Source organism: Dermacentor albipictus, chromosome 2 (genome assembly GCF_038994185.2).
Source record: "Dermacentor albipictus isolate Rhodes 1998 colony chromosome 2, USDA_Dalb.pri_finalv2, whole genome shotgun sequence".
Classification (NCBI taxonomy): domain Eukaryota; kingdom Metazoa; phylum Arthropoda; class Arachnida; order Ixodida; family Ixodidae; genus Dermacentor; species Dermacentor albipictus.
Genome location: NC_091822.1, coordinates 72,724,247 through 72,744,906, shown reverse-complemented (window position 1 = coordinate 72,744,906; position 20,660 = coordinate 72,724,247).

Sequence of the window (20,660 nt, the reverse complement as noted above, 5' to 3'; positions counted from 1 at the left end):
ATTCCAACCTAGATGCAGATGTTTCTGGATGCCAGTAACGGGAATTATCTGCCCAGAGGCCCACTTTGAGTCTTGGCCCTTAAACCAAAAAGACATGTTTACGTGGTATTTATAATAAGAGAACGGTAAGTATCGAGCCTAACATATATCTCGGTTTGCAGATTCAAGTCGGAAAGAGCTAGCGCATGACAGGGGTAATTGGAGATCGCAGGTAGAGGCCTTCGCCCTGCAGTGGACTTCAAAATTGGCTGGTGATGATGTTGAAGTGGTAAGCATACCTCGTAAAAGTCGAAGCATACTTTGAAGCAAACGATGTCGTTGAAGATGCCAAGAAGAGGGCCTTGTCGGTCGCAGCGTTAGCATCGAGGACTGCTGAAGTTCTATGCGGTATAGTTGCACCAAAAAGACTGACTCGCTAACGTATCAAGAAGGAATGTCAACACTGAATGAGCACTACGATCCGTCACTGAACGAGACGTCCGAAAGTTGTGGGCTTTTACATCAAAACCAACCGGAAGAAGTATTCGTGCCGGTGTTTACGGTCGAGGTACGAGGGGTAACCCATAACTGCTATGTTCAGAATAATGCTCCGGGATCGCATCGTTTGCTGTGTGGTGTCGAAAAATTCGCTGCAACAGCTGCTAGCCAAGAAGAACGCGACCATTGCGGAAGCCGAAACACTTGCCGTGGCAACACAACGGGCGGAACTCGGTTCGCAAGAGATGAAAAAACAGAATCATGCCGTGAGGATCCTCAAGGTCATGTAAAAATATGTGCGCTGTGATATCAGGAATGTACAGAGTGACTTCGCGCAACAATGCAACTGCGGTAGTAGACGTGCTCATAAAACCTTCACTTGCTCGCAGTGAACGGGGCGGTGTTACAAATGCGGGAGGCAGAATACTTGGCACGCGTATGTTCTCGGATCACTATGACCGACCGAGCCTTAGCGCAAAGCAGCTGATTGGTCAGATGAAGCGGAAGACATCGGCAGCCGCACATTCAAGCATGGTCAGTAAATGAATAAACCCATTGTTCCAGATACAAAATAAGATGTCACGTGGAACGGAATCACAGTGGAAATATCACTCGATAGAAGTTCACCTGTGTATGTAGTGCCAAAAGCAAGAATCAAGGCATATGGTGATCAGTGACCGCCATTCGGCAAGAGTGGACACTCCCGTAGAGCCCAGCGGCCGAATTGACTGTAGTGCACCAAGCGGCTTGGATTAACTTCTACCGGTTTCGGTTTTGGGCGTGCGCATTTTGAACGCTAGCTCGCATGCGCTATGCCGGCTGCGCTACTCGGCGTTTTTTTCTTGCTTTTACTGCTAAATGGCGCGCGGTCTTAATGCGCAATCGTTTATTTAATTAAAATGATAGCGAACGAGCTTTACAAGCCTCCATCAAATCTGTGCCAAGTGCGATTAAATAAAGTAGACGCAGAAAACCTTGTAAATTTGCTGCGCCGATCGCCTGATAAATGGGCGATTTTCAATGACCATAAAGGAGCTATACAAACATTGCGCAGACTGTTAAAAAAAAACAATCATCAGCCTGTTTCTTTCGACATTGCCTACTTTGATCACTTGGACATTGAATCAGGCCACTGTATTAAACTTCATTGAATACCTTTTCATTGTCGTATTCTGGCCAACAAAAAAGCAGATGAAGCGGCACACAAAGAAGCGGTACGCAAAAACCATGAGCGGATTTATTTCACCAGATCTGATGCTTTCCAGCTAGCTAGAAGATTTGCTTCTGAAGAAAAGTACCAGCTGTGGATCTCGCCGACCCATCATTACCCTTTCCTTTACTCAATCAACCCAAATCTCAGATCTAGACTCCTAGGCAACATTTCTCGCCATCTGAAAATTATATCATCGTCTTCGCCTTAACACAGCCTAGGGAAACGGCTTGCGGTACTGCTTCGGTCAAGTGACAAGTCTACACTGCAACAACTGTGGCTCAAGTTCTGAGCCAGACCATGCTAGACCCTCGAAGAATGTCTCCCGCTCGCAATCACGAGCACTGCGTGGGAGCAAAGCCTCTTTTCAAAAGACAGAATTAATGAGTTCTTGGCTTTGGAGCTACTCGGCGTTAGCGCGTTCGGCCGGCGCAAGCAACACACTCCAGTGTTCTCACTCTCGGCAATCGCTCGTCGCGTCTTCGACAAATAGCAGTGCCGAAAGAAGGTATACGTTGCGGGGCCATAAAAAGCTTCACAAACTTGTCACACTAAGCTTCAGTACAAGCCAAACCGACTGTCACCACGGCCAGCTTGCTTTTTCGCTAACTGCTTCAGAACCCCACGTGCGGCGAACAGGCCTCAGAAGTGTCCCAAATGTTACAAAATTGCTTAGAATAACGTTGGGAGTAAGATAATACGTCACGAACGTGTCCCAGTAAGATTCAGTACACGAAAACTAATTGTGGCACACAGCCGAGCTGCATATGGCTAACTGCGTCACAACGCCGGCCGCGGCCTCTTGACCTCTGTGAATACTTTATCGTAGTCGTGAACGCAGTGTTCGAAATGGAGCGGGGAACGGGGAAATGCATTTATAACCGACTGCCGTTCGGATTTACATCGGTACCTGCGATTTTCCGGTAGGCATTGAATGCCTCTGCAATGCCTTTCAGTGTCGCAAGCTGTTGAAAGTGCTGAAAGATGAAAGGAAAGATAAGCCTGATGCTAACCGGCTTGTGGTCCTGCGGTGCTTTATAGGCAAAACGGCATAGAGTTCCGCTCAGAAAAGGGCCGATTATGCGAAGCAGTGGTTGCGTTGGTTTTCAAGCCCTAAGCGGCTTGAAAACCTTCGTGTTGACCCCCGCTCACGCGGCTGTGCCCGGCAATGCGTCGGCTCACAGTTTGGCTCGAGATCTCGCGCGCCGAGCCTCGTCCGCGGAAGCGGACGGCGCGAACGAGGAAGAGTGACACGAGAACCCTGCGAGGCTTATCAAGAAATAGCCCATAGGTATCGCTTGGGGCATCGCGAGCTGCCACCACCGGCCAAGCAACTCGATAATACGATGGCGGTCGCGTTTAGGCGACTCCAGACAACTACCTCCCCACGCACAAAGTACAATAACAAAACCACAGGGGGCAAGGAAAGCGACCTATGTAGGCTCTGTTCACAAGCAGGGACACACACACGTAATGTGGTAATGCACCTTGCTCCCGTTTTCTCATCTCCCTGTCAGCAACATGACTGACTGGACAGCCTGGCTCAGTTCCAGGGACGTCGACCGACAGCTTGAGCTGATGGGCTAGGCGGAGAAGGCCAAGCAGGCCCAGGACCTTACTTGATTACCGATACCTGAGCCACATCCCACTTTCCCCTTCCCCCTTTCAATAAAGTTTACCACCACCCTGACAGGTCAGAAAACTGACGTGGGAGGTTCGCACCATACAGAGAATATGGAAGCAATTAGGCTGGCTCTGGCTCCCCAGAATGTCACAGAGCTGTGGTCTTTCTGCAACATGTTGCCATTTCAAACGAATTCTTGCCAAATGTATCCACACTCAGGAACCTCCTGTGTCATCCACGAGAAAATAACTTAAATGGGCCTGGAGGGGCCATGAAGACGACGCATTCAAGGCGCCCTATAATGTAAAGCTATTCCAATATGTTTCTATTCCGATCTCCTGGCGTCGAACTTGCGTAACCGCCAACGCAAGAAACGGGCGGTGACCCTGCGGATTACCGCCCAATGTCTGAACAGATCAAGCAAATGCACTCCTCATTTATGGCAGGTCAGTTATATTTCTTTTAAAAACGAATAACATTGCCTACACTGAGCGGCTTCTCTGATCTAATTGGCTGACAAGAGGTGAACAGCACGCTCAAGTGGAGATGGATTCGATTGGGCCGAGCCAGTGTACTGAAAGTCGATAAACGAATGAAGAGGGTGGTGCCAGCCTCTGCGATTGGTCCTCTTTGCCGCTAAAACGGAACCGCAGCAAAGAATAGTTGGCAGAGCGAGTTTCTAAACGTGCTGAAAGTCCTTGAAAACGTTATACGCGCACGCAAAAGAGTTTATTGTAGGCAAATGAACCCATGTTCTCCCGTAGGTGCGGGTAGGCAGTGCCTGAGCTATCGGCGACAGTCATATTTTATTCCCTTCGGAACGGGGAAGCCTGCGGCTATTGAGAAAAAGAAATATTCAATTTTGTTCGGCATATCAATGCATCTTTAACGCTAGCACGTCACTTTGACGAGGTGAGTTTTCGTGGTTTTGGGACAGGCAGGAACTTTTCATCAATAGCCGAGGTCAAATAGCTACAAGGCGTCGAATCCAAAATAACCATTTCTCTTTTGTTTGGTCCAATCATGCATGATGAGTCTGAACACGTCATACCAGATGAAGAGCTATCGCTGTTCTCCTGACGTCGCGTGACAGACAGGTGAAGTGGGGGTGGCCCAGAAAAGTCTTTGATCAATCGTCGAGACCTGATCGCAGAATTGGAATAGAAAAGTTTGGAATAGCTTTACGTTATAGCGCCCCAGATGGTTAAATACGCTTTGTTTTCCGCGTCATCGTTAACTCACTTCGAGCCTGCAAGAGAACAATTTCTGGAATGTGACGCTTCCTCTTATGATGTGGAAGCAGCTCTTTTTATCGAACAGATGAAAGTAGTATTGACCACTAGAATTCAGAGCTCGGACAATTCTGCCGCAGAAAATAGCTATGCACGGATCGAGCGAGAGACCTTGGTGCAGCTTGTGGCGTTGCACAGCTGCAAGATTACCTTCTGGGCAAAAAGTTCATAATTCTAACATATATCAGCCTTTGTTGGTTCTGCTAAGATCGGAGCGGCAAACGCTGGCTTTAGCTGCTGTCCGAATTAAGCGGTGGGTCATCATACTTGGAGCATACCAATATTGTCTGGAACATAAGCCTGACAAATTTATGTGCAATGAAGATGCACTTAAGCATCTTGCCGCAACCATTTCAGACATAGAAACGAACGACTTGAGACAATCCGTACTTACCCTATACGGGTGTGGTCAGCCAACCGAGCCGATTGAAGAACTTGAGAAACTTGTGGCAGATGAGCAGCTCTCACAGGTACGCAAGTACACACGCCGTGGCTGGCCGCGCAATTTCGGTACCAAAGAAATTAAAATGGCTGATGACTGCGGAAACGCGGAATGAGCTGTCCGTTACCGACTAACTGCTGTACTGGGGTCACCACTTGGTGGCGTCCACACCTGTGCAAGGGAAACTGCTCATGCGAAGAATTAAAACTAAATTATGCGTTTTTACGAGTCAAAACCACAATCTAATGATGAGGCACACCGTAGTGGTGGACTCCGGAAATTCGGACCACCTACGGTTCTTTAACGTGCCCCTAAATATAAGTAAATAAGTGTTTTCGCATTTCGCTCCCATTGAAATGTGGTCGCCGCGATGTGGATCCTGTGACGTCATGTCTAGCAGCTCAACGCCATAAACGCTAAGCAACCGGGGTGGGTCTGCTCATGTTTCTGCACGAAGCCCACCAAGAGGTGTCCCCTATCAAGTTAAAAGCCAGGTCCTTATTTGGATGGACCGTCTAAGAGTAGGACATCAAGGGCATTGCGGAAACATGCAACACATGAGCGGACGCATAAGCGATGCCTCAAGTCTCAAGTACAAGAACTGATAAATTGGCCGAAACGCGAATAAAGATGGTTGCGCATACACACTGATTATGCAGGACCGATTAAGGGCAAGATGATATTAGTAGCTGTAGATTCCGATACGATGTAGATCGAGGCGATTATTTTGTCATTTTGCGATTATTTTGAACTTCCGTAGTACAATCAGTGTTATTGGAATAATGTATAGCCGCTTTGGTGTACAACGCACTCCGGTGTCCAACAACGGGACGTCATTCATGGCGTGAAAGATTGAGCAGTTCGTGCTGCGCAACGAAATCGCACATTTTCGAACATCTATGTGTCACCTGCGTAGTAACAGACCAGCAGAGAAGGCTGTACGGACACGAAGAGCTTGCCTAACGACGTCGTTGCCACGGGTTTTCCGCAACTATCGCAGCACGCCACTGCAAGCTGGCCATTTGCCGTCAAAGATGCTATTGGGTTATCGCTTGCGAACCTATTTGACATGCCTCATCGATCCGGGACCGATCCTGCCAAGTATAGCGATGCCTCGGGCTAGGGCTTTGCACCGGGTAAATTCGTATGGGTGCAAAATTGTGACGCTGGGGTCAAGTTGACTCCAGGAAATGTCCAAGCAACTTCTGAGGCTCGTCTCTTGGATGTGATGACAGTGGATCGGCTTGTACATTTAGATCGAGTGTGCAAGCAGAGCCCAGATCGTGCCACATCAGTTGAAGACCTAAACCGAGCCCGGCATGCCGGCATCGCCACTAATAAGGGAACTAATCAGGGAATGGCAGTCCCGATGTGTCCCACACGCTCTGTACTACGATGAGTACCGTACCAGAACTACGACATTCCGCACGACCAAGGAAGTGTGTCGAGAGCTAAGGATACCAAGTGGGAAGAAATGCTGCAATGTAGAGCTCGCTGGCACACCAGACACCCCGAGTATGCACGCGCGCACTCGCCCTATCTTTTCTTATTTATACCTCTCCCCTTAATATTTTCTATAAATTCTCGAGTCAATAAACTTGGATCTTGTGCATCCTACCACTCATAGAGCTTCCTACAATAATTAGTAAAGGTAACTCGGGTGCTGCGATCGTTCCGTCATCATGGGAATGATGGCAAGTACATGGATTGGTCTGGTCTTCGTCTTTGTGTCTTCAGATGTTCTTGCAGCTTCGTTTATTACGCTTTATCTGCCTTCATCGTCCTTATTTTTTTCAAAGGGCAGAAGACTCTGTGAATACACAATCACTACTGATTGCAGCAGTTCAGCCTTTCGAGGTTGCCAAATCGAAGCGCACCAAGCGCCTCAACGCGCTGCGTTGTCAGCGAGAAATTCATAAGGACGCTCTGTTGCTCTTGTCGGTGCATGCGTCCGTGGCGTAATGGCTCTAATATATGAGCCTGTTATATATGAGCCTCTAGTATATGAGCCTCTAACAATATGAGGCACCTGTTTTCGAATCCTGCTGTCGCCTAAGTATAGTAATGCGTCTTTAATTATTTATTGCGCAGCACTTTGTTGAAAATTATGAGATACAGTCACGAAGCCATTTGAAGCCTTAAGGACGAAGTTCAGGCAAATCTATGCACTTATATTACCCATGCCGGTGGAAACGCATCTATTGCAGCTCCCGTGTACGCTAGCGCCAGAGTGCTATCTAGGAATTATTGTATGAACTTGTATGGTACTGCTGTCTCATTGTTACCGGCACGACGTTGCCGCCACCTAGTGCGGAGTTGTAGCAGTGTACGAATATACAACTTGCTCCTGTCTCACCTTGCAGACAACTTGGGTGAATGAGTAAGTTCCACTGGGTATGTGCCTGAAAGACAAATGGGTGCTATGGCCAAACGCACGTTTGACTAGTGAACCACTAAATATTAGTCAGTGGATAGTACCTGGCCTTGTGACAGATTACTCCACGTATCTCAACATTCAGTAACAGATTACGCCACGTGAAGTGACAGATTACTCCCCATTTCTTTCTCTATGCCCATCGGTTTGTCCAGTGAATTGCTTCTTTCAATTTATTTGTTGCTTTTTTCGTGACGTGCGATAACAATGCTACCGCATTCGAACTCTACGAATGCACATGTCGCGAGCTTGAGTCCAGCCAGCGACGTAAAAAGTTAAGGAAATCAAGGGCCACTTAGTTATCCCCTACTTGGATGAATACTCACACGTGTACTTGTTTATCTTTATCTGGTGACCGCGTTTCACGGTTAACAAATGCTTAGCTTAGGGTGCGCCTGCAGGTATTGGAAATTTCTCGAACGTTATCGATGTTTCTATCCACTATCTGTAATCATCGAACCTTGTGTAATCATATAGCGTGTATGCGCAACACGAATTGTGTAGTGCCTCCTGGAAAACACGTGGGCACCAGTAATTGTTCTCGAACCGTCGATGACTCCTGTATGAAAACCGACGCACTTGACGCGCCGATCAGAGTTTCGACGATCGCCCACTGTGCTCGCCGCAATCGTTGTTCATTGAGTGTAGCCTATAATAAGGGCACAGGTTCGCCCAATAACACGCCAGTTTCGTCATATACAGTTTTGCTGCTTTCTTCGCCGTCACTACTACGCTACAATACGAAAGCATTGCGGCCATATCAGCAGAAGCGCAGCGACGTCACGTGCCCAATGGTGTGCGTCCCAAAGTGCGCACTACGCGAAGTCATGGGTGTGACTCGCAAGTGAAGTCCTAGGTTTGAGTGCATTAACTCTATTCTTATTACATGTGCCTTAATTCACCTTAACAGCACTGCTTGTGGGTTCGCATGGCCTAATTAACTCTATGCTAACTGCGTCGCGCTTACCATAGCCCTAACAACAAAAGTCGTGGGTTAGACAGCAACCAAAGGTCGAGTGTTCGTAGCCTTCTTGGACAATCCTGTGGTCACGTTAACGCCGACAACACCGGATTTTCCTCCTCCTGAGCCACATAATCCTTTTGCTTTAAAAGTCCTTTGGTCTCTGAACAGGTGCTACATACATAGTTGCACGTACCTAGTGACGCCATTCGGTGTCAAACAGGTTGACGGAAGATTGGCACCTACCCAGTGGGGCATAGCCATTTACCAAAGTTGGAATAAAACCTGAGTGCCCTCCCACTCCCTGAAGAAGGATGAGCAGCGAAGCTGTGTATGTGGGCCCCTTAATGGCGTACAGCACCTCCGTCGCGGGTCGGCCCGGCATTACAGTATCTTTGGGAATGGTCCACGTATGAGGAGTGCTTAACGTGTGCTTCACCGCCGTCGTGGGTAGGCCTGACGTTGCATTATCTTTGGGATCGGCACACACAGGGGATTATTTAACATCTGCTTCACATCCACCGTGGGTCGGCCCGGCTTTGTACTATCGGCCCACTAGTAGAGAGTGCTTAACGCGTGCTTCACCTCCGCCGCAGGTCGGCTCGGCATCGGACCATTTTCGGAATGTTTTTTTCTACACGTAGACACAATAGTGGATAAAGAAGCCCTTTTTGCTGTAAAAGTGGTCGACTGAAGAGCGGCGTCTACTCAGTCTATTAAATCCGCCTAATTTACCCACCCAATTCATTGCGAATCCGCCATTGTAGGTACATGGTAACGACAACTTAGCTGGGTCACCGAAGTGAATCAAATTGGTCGAACAGTTCGGTTTGAGTTCGGCTCTCTCGGCAGTACTGTTCTGCCAACTAGACCATACACTACCTAGTTGTCCAAGTTTTCGTCAGAGAGGTGAAACACGAGTAGACAGGCTGATAGAGATTCCACAACCTGATTGAAGATCCCAAGAGATGCTACTCACCTTAAAATGATGTCGCATGTATGCACGTTCTCAAAAACTTCGCATTAACAACGGGAGTCAAAATTGTTTTAGCTTAAGTATATTCTATGGGATATTACTTTGCCATTCATTGGAAGTGTTGGTAAACATACTTGGAAAGCATATTTAGCGACAGCAAACAAGGACGGAAGGGAGACGACGCCACAATGCGCGAACCATTGGTTTGTTGCGCGAGACCACATCGACCCCTTCAGAGATACATCGGTTCGCTTCACCTTGTGGGGCGCACTTTGAAATCTTTCGCACAATGCTTAGAAGTTCCGGCGCGCTCAACCTTGGTTCTACGGCGAACTTGGGGCCAAGTTCAAGAACATTTTCAACTAACCTCGCCGACGGCTCTGATGCCACAAGGTCCGGTAGCTTTAGAGATGCTGGCGCGTAGGCCAGGAAAAGTCCTCTGCCACAGAAATTCCGCGCCGCTACTGATGATCGCTCGGAAGTTGCTCCACTTCCGGCAGGTACCTTGTGGTCTCCCTGGAGCGTCCAGCGTCTCTCTCAGCAAACCTTTCACCACCCGCGCTTTCCTTTGCCACTCACTTGTCATTATAGTTAGGACTCTGATGCCATGGGCAACCGAAGGAGCAAGGCCACCAAACAAGCGCAGGACTTCGTTGGGCAAATGCTTGCAGTGAAGTAGAAGGACAGTGACCGAGCTTGGCAATTAGCATCTACGTCAATTGTGACAAAACTATAGCTGCAAATCTACGACAAAGCTAAAGCGACTTGCGTGAAATAATAAACATCACAAAATATTTATGTATCTTTGTGTTGTACAATAAACCATTTATACAGCTTTGCTGGCAATTCCCCTTCACAGAGTCGAATGACTGCCGAACGTTTTAATTTGACCGGTGCTGGAGGGAGTTGAACCCATGTCGTATATATTGGGAAAAACTTGTCTGAATGTATATAGAAGCACTAAGGAGGCTTTAATGTACTTTTAATGTACCAAGGAGGCCTTAAGCGTTTTAGCACTTCCTTGTTTTCCACAAAGGACCAGGATAAGTTTTCGGTATTTCTAGGTATACACTATTTCGAAGTAGAGGTCATTTCACTTCTTTAATCTCTCATTCACATAACAATAGATCCACGGCCTAGTTATACGAAGAGAGGGTAGGACAAGGAGAGAAAAATTGGACAGAGACACTTAAGAGGGCTTACGTATGGGAATGCGAAAGATTATGGTCCCTTTGGTGAAATGTTCTTTCTCCGCGTTTTATTGTGCGCGCAAGGTCTCACTTGCATTCTAACTGTGCCTCGGTCAGGACAAATCAAAACGGACCAAGCACCTGAACGCGCTCCACCCGTGCAGCCGCCGTGGTGTAGGGATAACGTGTTCGTTTCCTACCCCGGAGGTCCGATGCGATTCCTACCAAGACCGAAAGTTACAACATTTTCTTTTCGAAGTCAATAACTTGCTTTGGTCATAGGAACCTACCGTAGTAATGTGACACCAATGCGAACATTTTGCGACGTGTTGTTGCTCTTTGCTGAGTCGGCCATTTTTCGTAGCACCTTTAGGTCACGCGGATGCCGTTTCGCGTAATGGGCCATATTATGCTTTCGCATTAATAGGCATTGTTTTTGGTGTGATTAAAGGTGTCTCATTACTCCAATCACTAAATGAAAATGCCTCCAAGGAGTCTCTACTTACGTATTTGGTGCATTCGAAAGGAAGCCGTTTCTAGACTTCTTATGTATTCTTGCACCTCAGGGCTCAAGGTATACAGGTGATAGCTAATTTTGTTTAGGAGGAAAGAAAAATATATACGCAGTGCTATACAGGAATAATTTTGTGTAAATATTTTTGAACCGCCTAGTTTCATTTCAGTACGCAAAATTCTAAGCGTCCTCAAGCGATCATCAAATAAATTTCAGAAAACACCGCCTGCATACACGACGTGTTTCTTTCAGGACAATAGGACAGGCTGGTAAAAACACCTGGTACAGTATCTATGGAATAACCCGAAGGTATATACGACATGTGAACACGACACCGTATTAGAGCATCGTGTCAACAGACGATAAAGATGAACGCCGTCAAAGCATTTCATACGATATATATAACTTATAATTGAAAATTGGAGTTATGTATATATACACACACACACACACACACACACATATATATGTATATATATGTATATATATATATATATATATATATATATATATATATATATATATGTGTGTGTGTGTGTGTGTGTGTGTGTGTGTGTATATACATAACTCCAATTTTCAATTATAAGTTATAAAGCGTCTAGTATATATATTTTGCATTTTTCATCAACGCATAACTAGGGCAAAGCCTGGCACCGCTTTTTGAACTCTGAGTTTAGCATTTTCGATTTAATATTGTTAAAATGTGTATGACCCACGTGTCGCAAAACATTAGTGGTTCATGCGGAGAGCATGTCATGAGTGAACTGTTAGGTAAATGCCGCTATTGCGTGAAAACGTCTGTATTTGGATGCCTTCCCTTTGTTTATGTAGCCTTTCTTACGACAAACCCTATTGTGCTGTCCGACGTGTTCTGGTCTACTACACTGACAGTTACGTCTCTGCGAAATGCCAGGTCGACTTTTTATATATCCCCCGTAAAACTTTCGGTCAGAATACACCACTTGAAAAGAAGTTAAGTGCGCTTTTCTATTCTCTGGGTGCCCAATGAGCATCACAAAAGGCGCCTACATTTCTAAGTCCCAAACAAATAACCGACAAAATAGTTATAAAAACACGGATAGAGTATTATTCCCATTTAGAAAGTAATTTTGACGTAAACTAAGAGAGAACATGTGCAGTTACTTTTGCCAAAGTAGGTTGAGAGCCCTTGGCATACCTAAATCATTTTTTTATTCTTATCAATTAATAAAGGATGTGAAGATTACTGAACGTTTCGGCAGAATGCATAACAAAAAGACTTTCGATGGTAATGCGATTAGCAGTCGTGTAATGTAGCTACAAAAGGTATTGCTGAAAACACGTTTATGAGAGTCTGTAGTTGTGATTGTGAGACTTGGGGGGGCTATAATGTAAAACTATTCCAAAATTCTTCTATTCCAATTCTGCAATCAGCGCTCTGCAATTGGTAAAACGTTTGTTAAGCCATCCCCAATTCAACTGCCTGTCACGCGATGTCACGTAAACCGCGATAGCTCCTCATCTGATATGATATGACCGAACAACTGAAAAATGATTATTTGTGATTCGACGCGTTTTCGGCATTAGCCCTCGTCTGCTGGTCAAAAGTTTTCGGGATGTACCGACTTCATTTGCATGTCACGCGACGTCACGAAACCACAAAATTTCGCCGCGTCAAAGTGACGTGTACGCGTTAAAGATGAATTATTATGTCGAACAAAACTGAATTTTCTTCTGAATAGCCACTGGTTGCCCCCTTCTGAAAGGAATGAAAGATGGCTGCCGCCGATCTCTCAGGCACTGGGTACTCGTACCTGCCGGAGAGCATGGGTTCATTTGCGCATAATAATACATTTTGTGTGGTCGCGTAACGTTCTCGAGAACTTTCGGCATGTTTACGACCTCGTTCTTCCAACTCCTCTTTGCTGGGGATCCCTTTTAGCGTCATTCTTAAGCTTTCGTTGCATGCCGCCGCGATTTACGGCCAGCCATGGCAAACTAAGTACGGGAAAGCAGACCAATTGCAGACGCCGGCACCACCCTCTTCATCCAGTTATCGATTTTCAGTACAGTGGCTTGGCCTCACCGAATACCTCTCCACTTGAGCGTGCTCCTCGCCTCTTGCCGGACAATTAGATAAGACAAGCCGCTCGGTGTAGGCAACGTTATTCGTTTTTCAAGCAAACAAATGTGACCTCCTATGAACCTGCACGTTAAAGAACCCCAGGTGGTCGAAATTTCCGGAGTCCTCCGCTACGGCGTGCCTCATAATCAGAAAGTGGTTTTGGCACGTAAAACCCCATAATTTATTTTACCTCCTATGAACGAGGAGAGCGTTCGATTAGTCTGTTCAAACAACCGTGCTGGTGACCGCCCGATGCTTGCGTCGGTGGTTCACCAGACTATTTGCTTAGAAGTGTAGTAGATTTTTCTGTATGCCAATATATCACATCGCTGCGTAAGAAATTGGCACCGAAAGTCCCATTTCAGCGCCTCAGTTTGAATCCTGCCAGCCAAAACAGACGAGATGAGGTAATCCCCATGTGATCTCTGTTCCTGCCCCTCTCTGCGAACGAATACGCCCAAGAACGGCACCGCTAAAGCTTGCATATCTATACTGGCTTGTTTTGAATTGTACGACAAGCGACAGCGCGGCGAGAAATGAACGCTGTCACGGTATTTTAATGTACCAACCGGTGCCTACATGTTGGCACAGCAGAGCACGCCGTGAAATGGAGACTTTGCGATTCAGCAATGTATATTGAGAGCGTGGTAGTCCAAACCTATATTTGTTGTTACTCTGCAGTCAGCTGCAACCGGTAAGGTTTAGCGATAACAGTGCGCCACTGCTAACGTTTTTTATGGCCACGAGGTGCGTAACTGACTTTCACCTTCAGTATGTGCCGGCGGTTTCTTAATTAAAATATGCAGTACAGACATTACAGGGAACCCCTGAAGTAGGTGGCGCCACTCCACTTTTCCATTTTAGTCATTTTCTCGCTTAGGAAAAAAAATGGTTGTCGCTACGAATGAGGAATAAGCTATAACGAGGCTTCATCTTTCAAGTTAGCTCAACTTGCTTTTTTGTTTCATGTCCCTTTACGATGTACACGACTATCGCTGATACCATGTATATCAGGCGCTACTTGAGATCGTATTTTTAGGTAAAGTTTCAGAGCCGTACGTACATTTCATACACTTTTTATACGCCTTCTACCTCGTTCCACAGTTATATGCGCGCCGATGCACGTTCCAGGGAAAGTTACCTCGTACCAGACATCAGAAATATCTGCGCTAATACCACTAGCCCACGACCAGTTGCCCTAGAATAATGCATTACTACACTCTGAAGCATTCCACGCCTAATCTCACGCTAAACTGGTAGTTTAAGCGTGACGCGCATGTAAATGATGCGCGGATGATGTTCCAAGCACCTCGTGGTTGAAAATAAGCATGATATTCATTCATAAAAGCGTGAGGGCAAGACTGTCTGCCATAGTTGCGTCTTATGCGAGCGTGAGAAACGCAAATGACACGCTTAACATCCCGCGGAGCGCTCACGCGGGAACCCTCCATCACGCTTATCAAAATCGAAATAGGGGATCCTGGATATATCACATGATCTTCGCGCAGCGTGGTCATCATTCATCATCATCATCATTTAATATTCCCTTAAGGGTCCCTTCGGGGACATTACATAAGGGGGGGGGGAAACATCGATGTGAAAGTGCCATACATCAGCTCAAAAGAAAAAAAAAATGCAAACAAAGGCAATAGAAAAGTAAATAATAAAGGGAGCACAACGCTCTGGGTCTGCTCACTGCCCTGCGGGGAACGCGAAACTATTCTTGGGGAGGCTGACGGAGATGGTGGTGTTTTGAAGGCTGCGCTCGGGGCGATTTCTGGTGTGGATTTTGCGGTAGACTGCCACGAGTGACGTTCGTTCATTGCAGCACACAGCTTCCGGTCTAATTATCACTGTTGGCGTGTATTGCCATGTTCATTTCTAGAGACATTCTTGGCGCACAACGCGGGTGGTGTACGCATACATTGTGCAATATGCCAAGTTTACGAGGGAGAATCCACTGCGGTCTAACAGCTTCAGAGCAGCATTTCCATATGGATAATGGATATGTTACGGTCCCTCACTTGCAATACATGGACGATTGAAATATACAGGTAAGAAAATTAGTTATGGTTCACTTTTATTAAACAGCGGCCAACTGCCATGTTCTCATGATTTCGTGGTTGTACGACGTATGGTGCAAAATGTGCCGTAATGGTACATTTATTGGAAAGCGAGAACGTTTAACGCGAGCAGTAGTGTTGATCGAAATAGAAAGCAGTCAGCCTCGTGCTTTCTTTAACAAGCTTTAACACGGGGCTGTTGAATTCTTCTGAATTGTTCAGTTTATTGTGATGAAGTACCAAATTGCCATGATTTCTATTGTTCTTGTTTTATATTCGCCAGCTCACGATTCTCTCGGTACCCAGTGCCATTTCTCGTGGGGCAAGGGTAGCGAGCTGGGAGTGACCCCTCTGCACTTTGCACCGTGCTTCTTCTCTTCGTCCTCAACTCTGTTAGTGGTGCATAAATGTGGCATGCCGTCTATGCCGTGCAGTTTCCGCGTATATAGTATACCGGTGCCTATTAAGTGAAAATACATAGTTTTGTGAGCTATTTGTCGACTGACAGTAACCAGCATCTCCAAAGCGCTGCATGCGAGGTTGTAACCACACGTGCCACTTAATTTGCTACCTCAATTGCACTCTGAATTAAGATATCTATCTAGTAGGGCTCCGCATATTTTACATCTTGTGCTTTGAAGAGAGGAAGTGTGGCTGTGTTCAATGAACATGATTATATTATGCCCGTTTCTGCTCTTGAATTCCAGCTGCAAACCCATCTATGCCCGCAGTGAGGGTTTATATGTGATAAGTTCACGTAGAATGTCATTCTTGTAAAAATTTTCATCTCCCATAGGTCCGGAATGAAGCATAACTACGTTTTTTTAGCTCATTTTTTCTTAGGTATTAAAAGGCTTTATCGAAAGCGTTGCCAGTTGTGTTCGAATTTTAAACTTTATTTTTACGAAGAGCATGCTGGAATGAAATCAGTTACAGCTGAGTGTCTCACCTGGAACCGTTGTGCACTTTGTTCTTTCGTTTTTGAGGTCACATTTGAAAGATAATAAAGGTTTGGATGTAGGATTGATACAAATGAACGGAAATTGAAAAAGTTCCCTCTGATCTTATCAAAAATACTTAAATTTTCTGAGCCTTCATACGTCGCTTTCGAAGCATGCTTGCGACCCAGGCTTGCAATGCATGCTCTCATTACTGCGGTCAGTTGACCATCTTTCCGCTATCGCTTACTTCTAAAAATTTCCAAACCGCAACATTTTAAGAGCAGTCAGGAGGACAAATGTCAGAAGTGCAATCAGTGTTAAAGTAGTAAAAAACCAAGCGGTCTTCGTTACCACATTCAGTCTAAAACAAACATGTTTTCACGTCTAAAGTATTCTACTTTGGGTATTAAGACATTTTTCTTGTTTTTTCAGATCGCGCTAAGTGACCTTATAAGACCATGCATTCTCTGAGGAGAAACAAGGCCCCTCATCTGCGACTGTGAGCAGGAAAGCATTGAGATCAGTCACGACACATCCCTAGAAAAGGCACTAGCGAGGCGCCTATGCCTTTATGGTATGTAATATGTAAGGTGTCCGGCGGCATGTAGCAAATTTGTTGTGCAGTCAATGAAAGCCAAGAAAAAGCAAAGAAATATATCATATCAAGGGATTTGTTCACTGCGTTGCTCGTTTCAATCAAACTCATATAAAGACTTGCGCCTTCTCAACTACCTGGCAACGCTTTAACTTCCTAAGCTTTGTTTTTAAGCATCAACGTTTCATTGTATCATATTTTCTTGGAATGAATATTACGAATAAAAGATTTACCCCAAGAAGAAATATTTGTGTCATACGTTTTTCCCTGCCTAGAGTAGTCTTTCTTAGAGAAAGAGGCAAGTCGAAAAGAATTTGATCAGTTATTTTGGGCCAGCAATCGCAGAGAGAGTGCAACAGCGCGAAGATCTCGATGGGGAAAATACTGCCTTCGCGTCCTTATCTTACAGAAGTCTTGCTATCTCTATCGCCGCAGAGCACGGTTGAGAGAGCATTCGTCTTTTTGTGCAAAGAGATATCGAGGGGCTTGTTTTCGATTAACAGTCCTTGGCGCCGTTGAAATGTATTTCGGAAGAACAGTAGCTTGGGGCGTGTTGGCTTTCCCATCCTGGTGTTAACAGCGCAAAACGTGGACGGAACACGAGAAGAGAAGACGACGCCACTAGCGCTGACTTTCAGCAACGTTTATTTGAAAGAAACACGGATTCTTATACCTTTACTCACACATGTCACAAACAAGTAATTGCACATCATAATTTCACATGATGTGCAACCACGTGTCTGTGACAGGTGTGGGCAAAGGCATAAGAAGCCGTGTCTTTTTCTTCTTCAAATAAATGTTGTTGAAAGTCAGCGCTAGTGGTGTCGTCTTCTCGTCTCGTGTCCCGTCTATGTTTTGCGCTGTTAACACCAGGGTCGTTGAAATGTGCCAGGGCTTTGCAAAGCCCCTTCTTCGTGGATTAGTTTCAGTGTCACTGGCGCGAGCGCCTTGCACAATCTTTTTGCAGCATACTCAGCGCCTACTTCGCCGGCATGCTGCCACTGTCGTAGCGCCTTGGTTCGTCACAGTCTGCGCCGGGGAAGCAGAAGTTAAAGAAGAGGACTGCAAAGAGCTTGGTGAGCAAAGCTCGCTTCGGAGAAGCGACCCAAGCGCCCAAAGCTACAAGTGCCGGTGCGTCTTCGTAGTGTCAATGCATGCAGCGCAGGGGTGAGGGCGAGGGATGGATGAGGGGCATGCCCCTCATCCCATCCCCTTTGCCCTATCGGGCAGCTTCTCTAAGCGTGAAGATTGGTCACGCCATATTAAGCGAGGTATCAGGGGTCCTTATAACGCCTGCTAATCGTGAAGAGGGGTTCCTCGTCACTCCTAGCAGGCGTGATCGGTAAGCGTGGAGAAAGATCATGCTTAGATAAATCTTGTAAAAAAACTGCAAACGCGCGCTTCGTTAAGCGTGGATTTTTTTTTAGAGTGTACCTTAAGCAGTAGCTGTTGTGTGAAGTTATCTTCTCCATTTTTTTTGCATTAACCAGTCTAGCTTGAGCCATCTGAAATGCATCTAGGCGAGGACCTGGTGTAATAAAGCAGAAGGAAGATTGAAGTGCAGCATAAAGCTTATGCCAGAACACTGCTCGTGCATTAATATTTCCATAGAGATGGGCGAGAGATTATTTTCCCTGTATATTCCAAAGTGAAACTTTGCCTACCTCCCTGGCGCTAAGTGCGGTTGGGGGTTGTGGCAACGGGTAAAATGGCATGATCGTGGCCAGAGTGCATTGGTAAATTGGGCCAATTCCGGAGATGGCATAATCAGAACTGGGCCGATTCAGTAGAATACGCAAATAAAGATGCTGTCTTGGTGATGCGAGCGGGATGACATGCGTATTCTCCAGGGTTTTAGTGTTGTTTGTAGCGTGGCTGAACCCTGGACAGCCCTACCAAACTTAAGGCGTCCGTGGTTCGTTTCTAATGCTGTCACAATAATAGATGATTAGTGAGCACAAAAAAAATGAATCTTTCATGTCAAGTATAAAAATACGCAGCGGGATGCAGACAAAGCGGTAAACACGCGCTTGCTTTGTTCATTGCTTGCTGTCACTAATATTCGAAGCACCACAAATTCCAAAATAGCGAAAAGTGGCACATCTGTAGCTTGAAAAGTCACGGCTGCTGTAAAATACAAACGCAATTCGTCGTATAAAAACTTCCGCACCAGTAAAAGAGAAAAAAAAACTCACCAACAGACGCATAAACACTGACAGCTGCTTCCATTTGTTCAAATCTGTATATCTCTGTTCTTGAGAATTTTGCATTCAAACAACACTCCGGGATTTGATTAGGCCTGGCTAACTTCTGTGACGTACCTTGTTACTTGTTTCATAAGTGGTCTGTTGTTACGAAGGGGTTCGGGGAGCAGTCTTATTGGTTGGAGGGACAGATGCCTCGGAGGGCAGGAAGGAAGGAATGGCGACAATCACAGTGCACAAACACACATTCAAACAGAAAAAGCGCAAATACGCGGACACGTGGCATGGCGGCAAGCGAGACCAAGCGTCACTACAAAGAGTGCAGAGCAACCACCACAGCGCACTCACAGTTCGGCTGGTGTTTCGCGAAGCTGGCGTGCTGCGAGGCTTGATGACCGGCCTGAGCGGAGACAGCAGGCGAGCTCCCGCAGGATCTTTTTCGTCGGCTAGTTGGCGGGAGCCGAAGATGGGTCGTGAAGAGGTCTCCTCGTGCGTTGGTCTCGACGAGGTCCCTGCGACAGCTGTTGGCGTCGTGAACATTGACGTCCAGCCCAAGCCAACGCGTATTGCTCGCTCCGCTTCTCAGCTCCATCTCTCTAGCCGATGTGGTCTCTTTTCTCTCTGTAGGCTGCTTGATCCTCGCGTTATTTGCCGATTCGCCCCGTATTCTACTACGGCGTTCCTTGATATGTTGTTTTCTTGATTTGTTATTTTGCTACACCGCGAGCGCACTTGGAGCTAGGCGTCGTCCTGTAGTGAACGGTGAACGCGGCCCGGTGCACGTGCTTGCATATTTTTAAGGTACTTCGTCGATGTGTCGCTAGGAGCTCAGTCGCATCTGCCTATGGGCAAGATAACAATTGTACGACATGTACTCAAGATGCCTCCAAAGCTAGCTCAAACATTATCGCGTCAGTGAGGAATTACTCTATGTGGTTATTACGGCAGACCGTTACTGTTAGAAAAAGCCTCGAAGCAGCGAAAAGAAACGTGCGATTTTTCCTTTCTGGCATGATAACACAGCTGGCTTACTCATCTGCTCCCTTCCTCTTCCTCCGGCAGCCATAATTCGGTTCGAGTGCGTTGACAGATGCTATGACAAATTATTGTATTGTATGCATTCTGTGTATTGTAGTTATTACATGGAAGAAACGGACAAACGAAAAAGAAAGAAAGCATGGACGCAATCGCACAACTAACTCGCTTTAAGTTACCCCTGCTGCATCTGAGTAAGCTAGGGCATAGAAAACCACTAACATAGCACAAACAGGCTCTAAAAGCTCTAAAACAACAAGCTTTAAAATATGATCAAAAAGAGGTGACGACCCGTGATATATCATTTGCATAACTATACAGATGTATGAAAGAACACAACAATTATTGCACGCCGCATGCGTACGTACATTAGATTAGCGACGCCATCATCAGTATTTGTAATGTATTGCAGATGTGAAGTAATGGCAGTTTACATTAACAAACGAACTTCGCATCTGTTGAGAAGCCTAAACTAAGATTAGCAGTACAATTTTTTTTAAGAGTTGGCACAGCCGCCACCCTAACATTTAAAATTAGGTTGCCTTTTTTTGTGTGAAAGCATCTTGTTTTTTGCAGTAACCCGAAACCAGCATCACAA